A 19,082-nucleotide genomic window follows, 5' to 3' on the forward strand; every position below is an offset into this window, starting at 1 on the left:
ATCAGGTATAATGTATGCAGGGTGGGGGTTCCTCATAAAAAAGACTTGTAGAAGTGGTGCAGTGAAATGTATCAGATTTCACTGCGCCACTCACAACAACTTGGCTGCATCACAATCCATATCCCTGCTTAAAGCAGGCGTAAGGAGTGGCCAAGGGCTTTTCGCATGGGACTCGCCCATGTGTAATGAAATTGCTGGAGTTGCATCAGTTATCCGACACACTCCAGCAAAGCCTATATTTTGTGCCACCGGATACGTCAATATTCCTAACATATCTGTAAGTCCGTGTGCCATGGAGCACCGTATTGTAAATACGGCGCATCCATGGTGTTATAAGGATGGTGCTATGAAAAGTGACACATTGCTGTTTTTGTGCAACTTTTCATAAATGCGACCTTAAATATTTGGCTAATCTGACATCTGGTACTGCATCGGCAAGAAGTTTTAGATTAGAATCCGAAGTGATACACAGTTGGAGGGTAAATATAAATAAACAAATATTTAAAGTCATGTTTAGCAGTTTAGTTTGGAAGGCTATTTTAGGCAGGGGTGCTCCCTTCCCGGTCGTAAAAAGAGGATTTTCCTTGTAAAAACATTTTAGAGGTTTTACCAAACACTTAAGTAAGCAGTAGTTCACAGCAGGTAGGCGCGGTAATATAAGTACAAGTCTATACGACTGGAGAAGTCAAAAGAACAGAAAATACCACTGTGGCAAGGCCGCTCTGACCACACTGGGAGGCTGTGACAAAAACCTCAAGTCACCAACAGCCTCGGATATATTTAGTAACATTATTTATTTGTGTTTTTACAAAGTGCCAAACAGTTCTCGAACAATTTTTGTGGTTTACAACACAGAACTATGTGCTAACAATCAATGGCACGTGCAGACATTACTTTTTGGCCACACCTACGTAACGTGGTAGTAGGGCCTGGCGAGTCTTTAGCGCACGTACTAATTCCTTAGCAGTAGTGGTGTGTGATTGACCTCATGACTTAGATGTTACCAGGTCTGCTTATCCCTTTATTCTTTTAAGGTTGACAGAATGAGTACCAATGAGTTGGGTGACAATAAAATTCTGTTAGCTGTCAATAGTGCCTGGAGCTCTCCAGGCAGTGGAAATGCTTTGAATATTTTTGCCGGGGCTGATTTTCGTTACCAAATAGCAGTGACTTTTCCTCAGGTTTCAGTGTGTCTCTTTTGTGTAGAGAGAGAAGCCACTGCCATTCACAAATACGTAAGATAGGGACCCCATACGGCTGGAAATATCTCTATTTCACTGAGGTACAATAACAAACAAATTTGGGTTGTTGGTTTGAATGTTGCACGATAGCCTAATGATCCCTCGCTTTATGTATATTGTGCTCTAGAGTAGAGATGTGTAAAAATGTGTATTATTTGAATTCTGAAAAAATTACGGGAAATTCAAAATTGCCTTTAGCACCATCTTTTATCGAGGAATGCATCCTTGTGCCATTTTAAAAGCAAGGATATATTTACAAAAAAAAAAATACAAAATACACACAAGTGCTGTGAACAACAGTTGATCACATTGCCCTCACTCGTCTTGACCCCGTTATCCTGCATATCGGCATAATTTTTGAAATTTCAGATAAGTTTAAAATGAAATTTGCTAAATTATTCCAGTTGTCACTGGCATAATGGGAATATCACCGGGGCCCATTCTAGGTTTGGGTCTGTTGCTTTCTCTAGACCCAATATACACAGACTTGAATGCTGAGGAAGCCATATTTGAGGAACCGAGATATTCGGTACTTCTGTAAACCAATGTCTCAATCTGTAATTTCAATATTATCATTAACATGTGCTTCAATTTATCAGGAACATATAAATAATTATTTATGTCATAGGTACTGACCTTTTTCAGCTCAGTCATATTTAACAATCCCTTCTTTGGACTTTGAGCTCAGAGATCGCCGCGTAGAGAGATGTTCACTTGAACTACGGGCAGAGCTGATGTGGATGATCAGGTCAAAGAGCAGACAAGGTTCCAGATTCACTCACTGCAGAATTTGCAATAGCATGAAAACTGATTGAATTTCATCTACAAAAATAGAACACATTAGGCTGAACACATATCTAATTTGATTAGGAATGTCACAAACCACGATTTTTTTCAATATCATAAACAAAAGGTTTTTGAAGAAAAAAAAAAGATTAATCACTGTAGATCATTCTCCTGATGTGGCGTTGAAATGCTTGTTGGGAAGGATCACTCTAATTTTTAATCCAAGATTAGTGTTTAATTTAGTAGGGTATTGTTGGCTACTGGTATTAGTCTTGTACTCTGAAGTCAATCAAGTACAGATTGCTAGATTCTAGTTAGAAGTTATTTTCATGAGAAGCCCTAACACCGAGCATGCAGGTTATTCCCCTCCACCCTGCATTTCACAAGCATGCATCGGCTCGTCTATCTTCTTAAGTGTTTTGATTTCTGTTCTTGGAGTTTCTACCTCTCTTTCAAGCACGGCTGGGTTGATGGAACAGCCTTGTGAGTCAATTTACCTCGATGTTGTGCTCAATACAAATGACTCAGTCGCTGATCAAGATGAAAAGTCTATTCAACAAGAGATTGAATGTCCTTAGTTAACACCCGGGTCCTGGAAGGAAAATCCATGCGGTTCAAAATCCCACGGCGTACAAAATGCATCTCTTCTGATAACTCTGATCATCATTAACCTGTGCTTCAGCTTATCAGGAACATATCCAGTCTCTCCAGTTATTTCTTTCTTCTCAATTAATTTAAATAATTATTTATGTCATCGGTACTGACCTTTTTCAGCTCAGTCATATTTAACAATCCCTACCTTGGACTTTGAGCTCACAGATCGCCGCGTAGAGAGATGTTGAGCTGAACCAGAGGCAGAACTGATGTGAATGATCTGTGCAAAGAGCTGACAAGGTTCCTGATTCACTCACTGCAGAATTTACAATATCATGAAAATTGGATGAATTTAATCTACAAACATGGAACATATTAGGCTGAACACATATTTCATTTGATTAGGAATGTCACAAACATACATTTCTTTCAATATCATAAACAAAAGGTTTTTGAATAAAAGAAACATTAATCACTGTGGATCATTCTCCTATTGGCATGTATCACTCTAATTTTGAAGCCAAGATTAGTGTTTAATTCAGTGGGGTATGTTGGCTACTGGTATTAGTCTTGTACCCTGAAGTTAATCAAGTACAGATTGCTAGATTCTAGTTAGAAGTTAATTTTATGAGAAGCCCTAACACCGAGCATGCAGGTTATTCCCCTCCACCCTGCCTTTCACAAGCCTGCATCGGCTCGTCTATCTTCTTAAGTGTTTTGATTTCTGTTCTTGGAGTTTCTACCTCTCTTTCAAGCACGGCTGGGTTGATGGAACAGCCTTGTGAGTCAATTTACCTCGATGTTGTGCTCAATACAAATGACTCAGTCGCTGATCAAGATGAAAAGTCTATTCAACAAGAGATTGAATGTCCTTAGTTAACACCCGGGTCCGGGAAGGAAAATCCATGTGGTTCAAAATCCTACGGCGTACAAAATGCATCTCTTCTGATAACTCTCAAAGACCTGCTTCTTCTTTTCTTTTGAATTAGTCACATTTTATTTTTTTAAAAGAGTTGTGAAGCTGTTTCCATTCCCCTTTACCTCATGGGTAATATTAACTTTAATCAATTTCCTTTGTTGCAGATTCTAATTTGATGTTCATATGACACTAGTTTCCTGCACACTCACGTAGATCTCTGTTGCTTACCATCATTTGGAGTTTTAAAAGTATCAAGCACCCAACAACACTTAGGGTCTGATTACGATGGCGGATAGATTCTGTTTGTCCGCCATCGTCCCGGGGAAGGGGACCGTCTGCCTATAAGGCGGCGGTCCCACATATGTAATTACAATTCGGCCACCACCACAGCGGCCGCAAAAGGCATTTTTTCCAATGCGGCGGGTGCTGCCGGCTGCAGCACCCGCCTCAATGGAAAAAAGGCAGGTTTTACTTTTCCCTGCATTACGTGACAGGCACCACTCAGTGCCTGCCACATGGTGCAGGGAAATGTAGGAGGCACCGTAAGTGCCCACCAAGTGCAAAAACAAACTGCTCCTGCACAAGGGGGGCCTGCAACAAACACACAAAGGCCATCCCCGCCAGCCTTTCCATGGCGGGTGAACCGCAATGGAAAGCCTGGTGGGGAGCAGGAATCGTAATCTCACCGGCGGCGCCTGCTAGGCACCGCTGGCATGCATTACATGCTCAAGGGCCCATTGGATATTTGGCGGTCGGTGTTTCTGACCGACACAGTACCACCCGCCATCAGAATATGGGGGCGGAAAATGGCCTCGCGATGGCGGTGAACCTGCCACAGACAGCCTGTCGGTGGTGGGTTCACTACTATTGTAATGACCCCCTTAATCTCCAAATGCTCTGCATTGGCTTCAAGAGCTAGGAAGAGAATAGACATATTTCCTTTAATCTGCAACGTGTGGACACTAGTGCCAGCGGTATTCCCTCATGCTAAAACCAAGCCACTTGTTGCAATTTTGTTGCACGTGTCTAGTGTATGAAAGGAATACTCTGCTACTTGTGTGTATATAACTTAATGTAATGGTGTGGCACCGATGAAAAGGCAATTGCATGGTTGAAAAATGATATAAAGTAGGCCTGGGTGAAATTAAAATTATGTATGCAACATTTGAAAAATTCCACAATTTAGCATTACATGAAATTTGTGATGTTTCTGAAAATGTCGCATTATGCAACTTTAATAATGTTTCACCTCCAAGAGATTAGTTTACACAGAAACTTTATCATTTTTCCTCAAACCAGTCTCCTGCAGCTATCTTGTGTGACTTTTTTACACGAGGTATCCTCACACATGTACAAATGTCATGCAGCAACCACATTCTACCCTTAAGCATCATTTAGTGTGATTTCATAAACTCTCCATGGAATTTCTTGAAATCCCTCAGTAAAATGTGAGCAATTTTGCAGAACCATAGCATAGAAATTATACATTATTTTCACCCATGCCAAATATCTGGACATCTCATATAGTCCCCTCTTACCCACACCTTCAACTCAATTGATCCTGGCCTACATGCTCAACGCACTAATGTATCATGTAATAGAGCATAACATAGCATAATGAGGAGGTGGGCTATAATTGTGTAGGATCACACAATTAAGCAAAGCAGTAATCAAAAGTGGACAGAGTAATCTAGGCTTTGGAGCGGTAAGGTTGTCAGCACCTGAGACCACCTTATTTGTACAATTATTTTCTAATATGAGCAATACTGAACACTCTGCATGTGATTTTGTTTTTTACATTTCATATTTGTAACAATTTCCTTGATTGGATGGAAACTTTGTCGATACCATATTTATGAAAATTATGCCCTAAAGACTTCTGCTAATGTAACTTCGCCCACATATGTGACACAGTCTTTGAACGAGCTAAACAAATAAATATTTGAAAATGGGCAGGGGCTAAACACACAAATAGCACATTATAAACCCTCTGACTATGATGTCTGCTCTCTCACACTCAGCGTTCCTAACCTTCCTTATGCAACCTTGTCCTCCTCTTCTTCGGGGAGGTAGGGCATAATGGATTTCTTAAACTAATAATGCGTAAAAGAAGATTTACTTCACAACTCTAAATTATTGTCTTTGCTTTTTTATTCATGCATTTGTCACTGTAGTCCCTAATAGAGGTGCTCTGCAGGAGTATAAATAATGAAGAGGAAAAGAAATGCTGTCATAATCCGCGACCATTTGCAAATTCATCACCGATATTCCTTTGGATGAGGAGACAGAGGAGAATGAAAAATATGCAGCGGCTCAAATATATCTCATTGATTTCTTTTCTTATTTATTGAAAGGAAAATGTACCTGAAGCCTTGACAGAATGAGAACCCTGAAAAGACCAGTCTTGAAGGGACTGTACCTCCGCGCGGGGGATCTCGCGTCTGATGGCAATTTTGACCTACCTCAATAGGCCGCCTTCGTTAGGGGGTCAGCCATTCTCCTCAGACTTCCTTTGTTTGTTCATTAATGCTTGTTTCTGCGAGTGTAGCATTGATTGGGACAAGGAAGAACTAAAAAAAACCTGGGTCTTCACTGTGGGCGAGTTTTATTCTGTTTGTTTTTATTCTATGAGAAAGAGCCTAACAGGAAAAATGCCAGATGCTCCCAGGGTGAGAAAACTACAAAACGCCGAAATTAAAATTCCATCTTTAAAAAGTAACATTTTGTAATAAGATAAAATAGGTGCCTAACCAGATGTAATGCTTCTTTTGTTCGTATCCTTATTAATGACTTTTGCTCTGTGGAAAATGTTAGAACAGCCCTACCTTTTTAGTTTTTAATTTTTAGTGTGCATAGAATATGCACAAAGAATAAGTATGACAGGGTTTTCAGGGCGGTGAGATGATGGTCACTTGTAGAAAATAAAGGTAAAAAACAGAAGAAATGCACATTTGGGAAATTGTACATTTCTGTATTCTCTTTTGCATATGTTAAGTGGCTTGTAGTGCATATAAATATAAAAAATACAAAATAAAAAGTTATTTCCTGCATCAATATACATTGTAGCCTCCTTAACCTCCATCCACACTTCTGAAGTCTCCTCCTGGCAGTGCAGGGTACTCAAAAGTATTTTTAAAAATCCGTTTTAATTCCAAGAGAATTAGGATAAATCTGTAGCTTCAACTAGATATGACAACTTACAATATAGAAGATTGGATAAGACAAAATATCACAAAGAAGTCAGTTAGTTCTTTCATACACTCTAGTTCACAAAATGCATTCTAAACCATATGGCAAACCAGGAAAGTAAATTTAAATTGATACGACATCTTCCAAATAAAATTGAGATTATGAAGAATATATCAACGCACAGGGGAAAAATGTGAAATTTTGCGAATTGAAAAATGTGTTGTGTGTTTTACTGAACATATATGGGAGGGGCAGGGAGTTTAGTTTTTTCAAGGATAGTCACACAACTCCAAATATAGTGACATTTGTTGTGACTGGAAAAATAGTATATAATAATTTAAACTTACCGAATTTATAGTTATTTCAAATACGTATTGATCACTATTTAATTAAGGGGATTACCAACCTAGTATTTTTATTCATAAATCCTAGTTACGAACAGGACCTTCTACATTGACTTGTTCCATCTCATTCGTGAGTTTGCCAAACTGGTCCAGAGGTCATCAGTTTGTCCATCAGGCCAACCAAACCAGGAACTGATTCAATAAATGAACAAATGAACAACTGGTTGACAGAATGTGTAACTGACTAGCTGGTTGTTTTTCATTTATTTAATGCTTACTGTGTGACACATGGGCAAAATGCAGAATGTCATTCTTCTGCAGCTTCAAAGTAATGAGGAATGAGATTTTGTGTTGCAAGTGTAAAATCACTGCTCGTTTGAGAGTCTTCATATTTGCACTACTTGTAATGCACTGCTGCTCTAACCCAATCACATCACAGCCTAACTATTTTGACCGACCTAGACCTCAAATTGATGTCGTTATACAAGGATTGTACAGCTCACCAACAGAGAAACCTGACATTAGAATCACCATCAGCTATTAAATCAGCACCATACACCACACACAGTCCCAGTCACAGAAATAGATCAGTAGCACCAAGGAAGGTACCACCAAGACCCAACACCGATGGAATAGCTGGCAAAGCTGACACTACCTAGGGGCAGGGTCAAATGATCAGCACCTTAAAACCCATAAAACACTTCACATTCACAGGGGTATCGATGTGGAGTGAAAATCATCCACCCACCCATTGAAAGGCAACCACAGGGAAAGCCCAGCATCCAGCTCTTCAACACCCCTCCTCCTCTATTGTACATGGTCTATCCATGGATAGACCTACTGTAAGAAGAATCATCTGCAAGACCAAGGACCAGTGGAACAAGTTATTATCTGATATGTGCTGTGTAGAAACCAAGAGAAAGGTATCCACACAGGCACACAGCCCCCAAGAGGAGTGTGCCCCCGGTAGTATCAGAGTGACAATTTCCAAATTGCTAAAGGAAAAACCATGTGCACTCCCAGCAGTTAGTTGCAAGTTGCAGTTTATTTGAGCAGCACACTCAATGCATTTCAAGTGTCTTGTTCGTGAGTGGAAAGCGGAAGTGACAAAAGTTATAAGTACAAGCATAAGCGCATAATCATAAACAAAGCACATTGTAGTGAACGTGGCTGCGGTGACCATCTTGACATAACAAGTTAATAAACCGGAGTAATGATACATGCAAATTGACATTAAATGGGACAAAGTAATAAAGAGAATGGAAGGTAATAATACATAAAGAAATTGAAACTAAAATACAGTAGACCTCAAGTGAACCCGGCTGTTTAAGCACAGTGGGCTCTCAGCACAAAGATACAGTTATAGGAGTAAAAATAGTACTTCCCAGTTTTGTCACCGTCCAAGGGAACATTCATGAAATTTGGATGGAATGGATAAATAAATCAAAGGCCAGTCACCACCCAAGTGGGCAAAGGAACTCTTTTGCATGATAAAGAGCAACATGTGAAAATACTACTGTTCCTGATCCCAAAAGCAATTTAACGTAAGTATGTGAACTGAAAAATGCTATAATCATACAGTATACAAAAGTCACCGCCCAAGTGGGCCTATTAAGTGACATAATAAGGAATCAAGAGGCAGATACATGCCCAAATGCTATAACTCATAGCACCTCTAAACTCGGGCTATGAGCAAACAATTATAAGCAAAAACAATTTCATCCTACAGTGCAAATTGTAACATTTTTTGACATTCATGTGCAAACCAGGCAATGTATCATAAATTAAGTTTAAATATTTTCACAAAACTATTAAGATATATTAAAAAATGAGTAAACATCTAGACAGTTGTCATATACTCAAATTGTAAAAGATTTTTATCACAAACATACTTTTCATTTCAGGCTAATTCCATTAACATGGGCAAAAATCAGACAATTCATTTATATTGATTGTGATAAAACAATATGATTTTCAAGTTAATATACACATAACAGAAACCATAAAACTAGTGCTCTCAGTTAAACGGAATGGAGGTTGGCAATGTCACAGTAATAGCACATCAACCAAGTGTCAATAACTTTATCAGTTATTGTGGTAACTACCAACATCACAGGATAAATATATATATACAAATTATGTATTTTGTCCATATCTTGTACTCCACCACTTGCACGGTTTCCTCGTCTTTTCATCTTTAGAAAAACATAACAGAAAGGTATATGTGTACACAAGGTGTGCATTTTGATGTTAGTAATTGTTAAATTTGCAAACACTCAGCCTTTTCTATTAAAATTATATGAGGTTAGGTATTTTTAATTAAAAAAATGTATTGTAAGCATATGACCATAGTGATTAAGCGTTGGCATGTTTTCAATCTTTTTCGTTCTTATTGTTTTTGTGGCATAGTCTGGCAATGACAAAGAAAATTGATCACTTACCAGCCAGACATGATATCTTTGTCTATGCATCTTTGTAGATATTGAAAAAATAATTAAAATTTAATTGATTTCTGTACACACCTGTACATCCTGTGTGTCACTGCTCTTAGTTGAACTTTCAGCAGCTCTAATATGGGGTATGGGTCCCATGACAGAGTTTCTGTAACGCGAGATGTGCAGACCCACTATGACCAGCAGACATGTTACCCAACTCTTACAAGAGTTAGACTGCTAGTCATAAAAGTGTTGTTTCGAAAGACTACGAAAGTTACAAATATGGCCTTTGAATTTATTCACAATGTATCCTTTTTAGTTGAAAAGTTGTGCTTGAAACAAAAAATGACCAACTAGGACCCTGTTTACAATGTCCAACATCTTGCGTTAATGCCTTTTGTCATGCAGTGCAGTGAAACTACCCTGTGCACGATACGCACTGCCTCTCCTCTGCTCACTTATAAAGCGCAATGTGATTCATAACTATTGTAGGAATGAATTTTCCTATATTACTGCAAGTACAGGTCAAAATAATATTTTGCACACTATTTAAACATCATGTCCATCTGAGAATAGAACATAAGATGTGTACATTAGTGGTTATAAGGGTAAACTGGAGCAATATTAATATGGTAACACAATCAACAGCATGCATAGTTGACAAAACGAATGTTAAAATACTGGTTTTCTATTCTCTTGTGGTTTATGCTAATGATGCTGATTCAGGTCTGGTCGAGTTTAACTCAAGCAGGGGAATACATATAATTGGAAAAATATGCGAGGGCAAACTCCACGTTAAAATGTCTGTATTGCTTGTTCTGACCATAGTTTGGTTTAAATATATTCCATATTCGCACAATGATCAATCACATTGTGTTTAAGAAGGATCCAGTATGGCATTTACCTGTAAAACTCCAAGTTAAATTGGACTATTTGATTTTTTACTGTGCTAATATTCTGGCAAAGAGGTATGGAGGGGTTGTGGCACAAATCAAAAATAAGATCCAGGTACTAAAACATAATGAATTTGGGATAGGGAACATTAACTGGGGAAGCAGCCAACGTCTGGTTTGTGAATTTTATACCTTGACATATGTGTTTTGATGTTTTTTCATTTACGAGTATTGAAACGACAGAGCAAAACATTCAACTACTTCTGCAACTTTAGTTTTTTCATTCAATCAAGACTGTGCAAAATTCCCACAATGAGTTCCTGCTGCAAAAAGAAAGTTCAGTTAGGTCAGACTATATAAGCTAGAATAATTTTGACTCGAATGGTTGCAGCAAGTGCAGGCAGAGGAATGCATGTTTCAAAATTCCACTAACATCTGTGGTGGAACCCAGGCTTCATCTCTTTTCCCTCTTCCATTTCATATTTGTATGAGCTTATTGGCCAATGTCATGCTATTCCATGGACTTTCTACTCAATGAACACCACCAGCATTTAAACTTCTATGTAACAAAAGGGAAGGAGAGCACTCTTCGCATGTGAGCCATGGTTATCTAGAAAATGTAGGTATATATATATATATATATATATATATATATATATATATATATATATATATATATATCCAGGTTCCACTCTCCTCGCTACCACTATCGCAGCGCTCGCCAGGAAATGAGAGAGACGGACTCTTGCTTTGTACAGCAGCCGCTGGTATTCTTTATTTTTCAAATCTTTTGTGCATTGCTGTGGCAAAAAACCATATATATATATATATATATATATATATATATATATATATATATATATATATATATAAATACATACATACATACATACATACATACATATATATATATATATACACAGTACTAGGAAACATGTTGCCAAATAAACCATTGGTAACATTTCGAAGAGCACAGAGCATGGGACAGTGTTAGATCAAAGTAGCCCAGAATTGAAGCAAAAGGCTGTCTGGCTTCAACCAGCATCGGGGTTCCGTTAAGTGCTCTAGTTGTAGAGCTTGCCAGTTTGGCATTAATAAAACTCACTACAGTACCCCATTTAAATCTGTAGACATGCCCATTATCGGTAACCATACATGCAAGACTGACTATGCTGTATACGTCCTGACGTGCACCTGTGGCCTCAATTATATAGGCAATACTAAGCAGCAGGTGCACGTCAGGATCCTGCAGCATATTAGGGCTATTTTGCACTGCGACCAATCTTACCCAGTGGCTCGTCATTTTCAAAGCACACATAACAAAGATGTGAATTGTTTATCCTATTATGTGGTAGCCTCAGTCCCCCCTCTCAGACGTGGCGGAAATCGTGAGCTTAAACTGAGGCAACTAGAATCTCGCTTTATTCTTGATTATGACAGCAAGTGGCCTAATGGGCTCAATAACACTGAAGATTTACGCAACTTTCTATAAAATGTTACCCCTTGCTCCATAAAGTCTCTTTTCCTCAGGTAGTCAGGTTCCCTGTTACCTAGAGATGATGGCTCTTCATTTTTGTACAGTGAGTATTGGTTTTCCCTAACTGTACCTGTTTCTCTAAAATATTCTGTAGTCTGTGGCTAGTCAAGTTCCTTGTTAGCAACAGTAACTTTAGTTATCAATTCTTCACCTCCAATTAGTAAATAATTTTTTATTCGGCACTATTGATCATTTTAGCACTTTTCATATATGGGTGTTTTTATCACTTTTTTATCATGATAATATTTTTATACCTGTACAAAAATTTTTAAATGATGCTTTTATATAATGACAAAATTGTAATTTTTTCTAATTGTCGATTCTAGCATTCCTTACATATTTTACACAGGTTACTTTATCATGTATTTGCCACACTCTAAATCGTTATTCTCTTTAGCACGCATGATTGCACTTTATGAACAGTAAGACACTGATCTAGTCCAGCACTGTTATTTGCACTTTATTTTCAGCCTGCCCTGATAACACTTGAATTTTTACTATAGACTCAAAACTCTGTTAGTTCATGGATTTATCCTGGTATAATTTCTTTCTACAAATTTGCGATGACAAACACTTTACAAAAATAATTTTATCAATGAAATTATAAATTGCTATGCTTAATTAATTTACTAGCATGTGTATAACTGTGTTTTAATTCATGTTGCGTATTTGCACGAAAAAAAGCCATGAAACACGAAAGATTTTGTTTATGTCTATGGCCACATGACTGTTTGAAGAGCGGTGCCTATGCTATTCACTCGAGCATTATAAAAACAAACAAAGTTGCACTAGTTCTTTGCATGTGAACAAGGGCGCTTGAAGCCCGAAACGCGTATTGCCCTCCTGTTTTTATCAGCTGCAATAAAGTAGAGAACCTGTGAATGCAGTGGTCCGTCTCCTGCTTTGTCTGCCTCGCCGGTCCTGGGTTGATCTGGAAGTGGCGCTTGTGGAGATTCGATTTATATATATATATATATATATATATATATATATATATATATATATATATATATATATATATATATTACTTGCACTCCGTTTGACGCTGCTGGAGAACTGAAAAAAAACGGATAAGTCAGACCCAGATTTCGTGCTAATTCAGTGATTTATTCCATAGAGCAGAATAGCACCCAGCAAGCCCGCATGACGCGTTTCGCCTCTAGCCAGAGGCTTGATCACATGAGACCATATATATTCATTGAAACAAACAAAGGTTACAGGGACGTTATAGCTAGGAAATAGAATTAAAAAGTCTTTGAAGTCAGACGGGGTGTGGGCAGGAGGGGACTTTCTACCACCTGTTTTGGGAATGCTCAGAAATGCAACCATACTGGCTCAAGATTTAGAGAATTATGGCCACGGTGGTGGGAGGGGAAATCCCGGCGAGCCCAAGTGGTTCTAGTTACTTATTACAGGGGAGGAAGTTTGGCTCATATATATGAGAATATGGTTGACAATGACGGTGGTAGCAAAACGTAATATCTCAAAGAGATGGGGAGCGCCCCCCCCCCCCCCGGTAGTGACGGAGTGGAAAACTGACTTCGACTGGTGTCGGCAAGTGGAACACACGATATACCTGATATGGGGTTGCCTACGGAAATGGGAGAAGATTTGAGGGTATTTACAGGTGTACCGAGGGTTATAGGGAGCAAGATCGAGATGAGAATGTTACCTCACTGTGTTTATAACTTCATTAATCCAGATGTAATGATTGCTTTATATGGATTATATGGCCTGGGCATCTGTACTCAACTGTACTTTGGGTGTATTGTATGCTGAGCACTCTGCAATAAAAAGAGTTTTAAAAAACACCTTAGAAATTCACAGAAAAAAACCAAAGGTCAGAGGGACGTTATAGTTAGGCTTAGATTTCACTCATACAAAACCATAGAAATTCAGCATTTATACTTACCTGAGCTAACTATAATTTAAGGCCCCGCAATGCACTGCCTATGACCTCAAATACTACATCACTCATGACATGGTTTGTGACATCACTGATGGCATCACTGATGATATTTCAAATTACATAACTGATGACATCATCCAATGATTGTGAGTGTTTTCATAAAGTTTCCAAGTGTTAAAGATATATACTAAGATACTATAAAAGTTAAATGAGAATTGTTTGTGTACAACTAATGAATGATACTATTTGTCACACATATTATGTGAGTGGCTATTAAATTTTGGGTATCCATGTGAGTAGGTGTCTGAGTGTCTCTATGGGTGTGTGAGTGGGTGTGTGGGTGAGTGAGTGGTTGTGTGAGTGGCTGTATGGGGGGTGAGTGAGTGGCTATGTGTGTGGCTGAGTAAGTGGGTGTGTCAGTGGTATATTGGTGGGTGAGTGGGTATGTGAGAGGCTGTATAGATGAGTGATGGGGTATGTGAGTCGCTGTATGGGTGAGTGAGCGGGTGCATATGTGATGTATCGGTGAGTGAGTGGGTGTGTGAATGACTGAATGGGTGAGTGCTTGTGTCACTGACTGCATAGGTGAGTAAGTGCATGTGTTAGTATCTGCATGAGTAAGTGAGTGGGTGTGTGAGTAACTTTATGGGTGAGTGATTGGCTGTATGAGTAACTGTATGGGTCAAAGAGTAGGTGTGTGAGCAACTGTATAGGTGACTGACTCAGTCTGTGAGTGGCTGTATGGGTGTATGAGTGGGTATGTCTGTATATGTCAGTGGCTGTATTGGCGAGTGAGTGGGTGTAGGAGTGGCTGAATGGGTGAATTACTGGTTGTGTGAGTGGCTCTTTGAATCAGTGAGTGGGAGTGAGATCAATTGTATGTGAATGGGTATATGAGTGGTTGTGTGGGTGTGTGAGTGGGTGTATGAGAGGTTGTGTGAGTGTGTGAGTCAATGTGTGAGTGGTTCTGTGGATGATGTCATCAGTGATGTCAACAGCCATGTCATGAGTGATGTAATATGTGAGGTCATAAGCAGTGCATTGCTGGTGTGTAAGTTATGATTAGCTCAGGTAAATATAACTACAGAATTCCTATAATTTTGTAAGAGTGAAAGCTGGGCCTAACTATAACGTCCGTGCAACCTTTTTTTTATGTGAATTCGTAAGTTTTTTTTTAAAATTCTATTTCCTAACTATGACGTCCCTGTAACCATTGTTTTTTCAGTGAATTTCTAAGGATTTTCAAAAACAAAATACCACAAATGTAACTTATAATGTTTTAGAATGGTTGTGTGATCACTGGTGTGGGTCTCTTAGTGGGTGTATTAGTGTGTGTGTGTGTGTGGGGGCCTCTGAGTGGGAGTTGGAGTTTGTCAGTGACTATCTGAGGTAGTCTATGAGTGTATCTCTGAGTGGGTGCATGAGTATTTCAATGGATCTATGAGTGGGTGCATGAGTCTCTGAGTGGGAATGTGAGTGGGTGCATAAGCCTTTGAGTGAGTGTGTGAGTGGGTGGATGAGTGTTTGAGTGGGTTTGTAAGTGGGTGCATCAGTGTCTGAGTGGGTGTGGGTGGTTGCTTAAGTCTATCAGTGGGACTGTGAATTGGTATGTGAGTCTCTAAATGGGTCTATAATTGGGTGCATATGTCTGTAAGTAGATCTGTAAGTGGGTGCATGAGTCTCGGAAGTAGGTCTGTGACTGGGTGCATGAGTGTCTGAATGGGTGTGGGATATACATATATCCCCAGGGCCATTTCTAAAAATGTAGGGGAGAGAGACACGTGGCCCCCCTCCATGAGCCATTGGTTGCACCCAGAGGGAGCAGCTACTAATTATGCTTCCTTGGGGTGGGAGAAATATTTTTATCTGTTTTCCTTTATGCGGGCAAGGAAACAGATTAAACGTCTGTTCCCAGTGGGTGGGAGTGGGCTCCGCATGACATAGCTAGTGAGCTAGGCCCAGGGGATAGGGGCCTCTCACTTAAAGTAATCGGCCCCAGGGGTTGGCTCCCTCAGGCCTCTAATGGCTTGGGGAGGGGGCTGCACACCTCCCTTTCCGTTTTGTTACATTTCAGTCCTTGGGTGGCTCACCAAAGTTTTTTTAATCTTGAGGCATGGCCCCCTCACCATTATGTTAAAAGTCTTCCCTGGGGTGACTCCCTGGGGCCTCTGGAAGCTTGGGAAAGGGACCTGCTGCCTCCCTCCCCATTGTGAATACAGTCCCCCGAAGGGCTCCCCTTGGCTTAAAAACAGTAAATGCAGCCCTGCCACCATTTTGTTTTTTTGATCCCACAGGAGAGCAGTGGGTTTGCAGCATTTGTTGCTGATTTTGTTTTCTTTTTTTACCCTTGGAGATCCCTCTGGGTCCCCCCAGGGGCTTAAGTGGTCAGGGTATCCCTACTCTGTCCATTTATATTACTTTTATTTTTTAATTTCAGAATTGAGGGCTAAGGATGCCATTACGATGGTGGACGGACTTTAGTCCATCCTCCATCGTATCGGATTTGGGACCGGCCACCTACGAGGCGGCCTACCCACAATCCAAATCATGATGCGACCGCCACCTTTGCGGTTGCATTACCTATAATTTGTATTGTGGCACGGATGCGATGAGCAACCTCCATGGCAATACAAAAAATAGAGTGCAGACATATCCCCGCACTATGTGGCAGGCACCATGCAGTGCATGCCAAATGGTGCAGATATATGTAGGGGGCACCATAGGTGCCCTCCAGGGTACATGCCCCTGCCCCAATGATTAAGGGGGGCAGACTACTGGCCCCCAAATCCATTTTGGCTAGGCGTTTTGCAGCAGGTTGACCACTGCAGAATGACCGGGGAAAGGGATATCATAATCCCTATGGCAGTGCCTGGCAGGCACCGCCACAACGCAGGGATTAGCAGTTGGTCCAATGAGTGGTCGTATTTGATCCATCCATCTGGACCATGGCGGTCGGTCTTTATGACCACCACGCTTCCCCCTGCCATCATAATATGGTGGGTGAAACCGCATTGCAATGGTCGAGGGACCACCACTGCCAGCCTCTCGGTGGCGGTCCTTCGGAAAGGGAATGAGGGCCTAAGTCACTGACACCCATATTGGCTGTCAGCAAAATGTGTCTAATGCTGCTGGCAGCCAATCACAGTGCTTGCCTGACTCCCGCAGGGGTTAAGTAGCCCAAGGGAAATAAAGCTATGTGGGCTAATCAGAACGCTTCATTTTTAAACAAGGGCTCCCGCAAGAATCTCTCGAGACTCTCAAGGGCCTAACCACCTAGATATACAATTATTTTCTTTCCTTAATTTCTTAAAAACTACTGAACGGATTTATATCTAATCAAAAAAGCACAACCTGCAGACCAAGATCTAGCTTCCTGCTAATTTGGTGCAGTTTTTGCTATAGCCATGTCTAAAACCTCCTATGAAAGATGCATTGGAATTTAGCATTTGGTTACCCCGTTTTTCTCTGCCGCTGCTTGATGGATAACCGCAAAAGTTTCCATGCATAACTTAGTCAAAAAGTAGCACCTTTTTGGAAAGTTTCAGCGAGATTCATCAAACAGTGCCAAAGTTATTAGCACTTATCCTATGGAAACAGCTGACCCAACTATAACTACCTAGTGGTGATCACTAATAGGTTATATAGAGAGATAGTAAATCCATACTTCCCTCTGTGCATTTCTTTGATATTTGGTCATTCGATATTTTGGTTATGATGTTGTGCCCGTCTATATTCTGGCTTTGTAATTCCCGGCCTTACTAGTCTTACATTTGCATGATGATTGACACTATGCAATCCTGCTTCCCAGTAATGTATTTGGGTGTTATACAGTATAGAGTTACACAGTAGCCACATGATATGTGCAACGGATAAACAGACTTGTTGTAAAGAATCGCCGGCATGTTACAAAAACACAAAATACTGTTTATATCCTTTGGATTTAACCATCAATCAGACAATCTTAGAGCTATTACTCTGTACAGGAGAGGTCACTGGATTTACTTCTTCAACAGCCCTGTTTTTTGTGAAGAAGGGTGCCTCTTGTTGGTTAGAACCCTTGAAGATTATAAAGGTTTTAGGAAGTCCTGTTAATCTTGAGAATGGGGAGGTCTGGAATGTATACTATGTAAGTTGTTGTGTTAACGTTGGTATTGATTGTGAGGCAAAGAGTTGTGAAAGTGGCGATGTGAATGGTTACATAACGGCAGTTAATGCGTGCTCAGAGGTCAAACATAGGATTTCAGGTTGTGTGGTTGAGACATGCAGGAGAGGTGTGGGGAGTGAAGAGACTGACAAAGGTCCAAGAAAACCCAGAGGCACAAGTTTGTCACATTGCGAGGGAGAAACAATTACCTGGTCATTTTGAGGGTTATTTGGTTGGTATGATATTTTCTTTATGTTGTATGATTGGGACTGTGTTATGTATAATTTGTATTTCCTCCACGTGTATTAACAGGATTGTGTAATGCAAATATTGAACTTTGTGAGTGTCTTACTTCTTCATCTTACATTTCATTTCATAACTTGTAAACTTTTGTTAGATGTTGTTATTGGGATGAAGATGTGTGGGATGTTGGTATCAGAACGTTAGGAAGGTGAGAGATGGTTGGGTGAGAACCAGAATATTTGGAGAATTACCTCTTCCGCAGCCCCCAGCCTCAGGGTATTTGGACATAATATTTAGTTATTAACATCGAGCTATGCAAATATCGAGTTTTAAATATTGTGACACATTAATATCAAGATGCAGAAATATCATGGAAATAAATATCGATTTTTAGGTAAGTAATGTCGTTTGCAAGAATATCTGTGGTTTTAACGCCTTAACCGCGGCTGCAATTCTGCCGCGGTACGGGCGTTCTAAAAGGTGGGCGACAGGAGCACGGAACGGGTTAATATCACTTGCAATAATATATTTGTCAAAAATAGAGTTTTCTAATTATTTGTATGTGTTTTAGTTCATATTTTAATTGAATATATTATATATTGTTTATATAATTGTTGTTAATAATTCTAAATTACAGTGTGTAATTTTAAGTTTTTTATAATTTTTTATTTAATTGTTAATATTCATTTATAGTGTTGTACGGGGCTGTGAGGTTTGCAGGGGTACAGTGTGGGAATTTAATTAAGTATAATTAATTATACATTTTTAATTAATATAAATGATTTAAATGATAATTATGTGAATTGTGTAAATATTACATTTTAAGTTATATTTTTGGAGCGGATTGT

The 19,082-nt window shown here is 39.6% G+C and overlaps 1 protein-coding gene across 2 annotated transcripts in view; it reads left to right on the top strand.

Annotated features, from left to right (window-relative positions):
* Nucleotides 1-19,082, top strand: part of PRDM16 (PR/SET domain 16) — a 1,067,934-nt gene that overhangs the window by 323,350 nt on the left and 725,502 nt on the right. The gene's annotated exons all lie outside the window — the stretch shown is intronic.

This window comes from Lissotriton helveticus, chromosome 5_1, assembly GCF_964261635.1.
Source record: "Lissotriton helveticus chromosome 5_1, aLisHel1.1, whole genome shotgun sequence".
NCBI classification, from domain to species: Eukaryota; Metazoa; Chordata; class Amphibia; order Caudata; family Salamandridae; genus Lissotriton; species Lissotriton helveticus.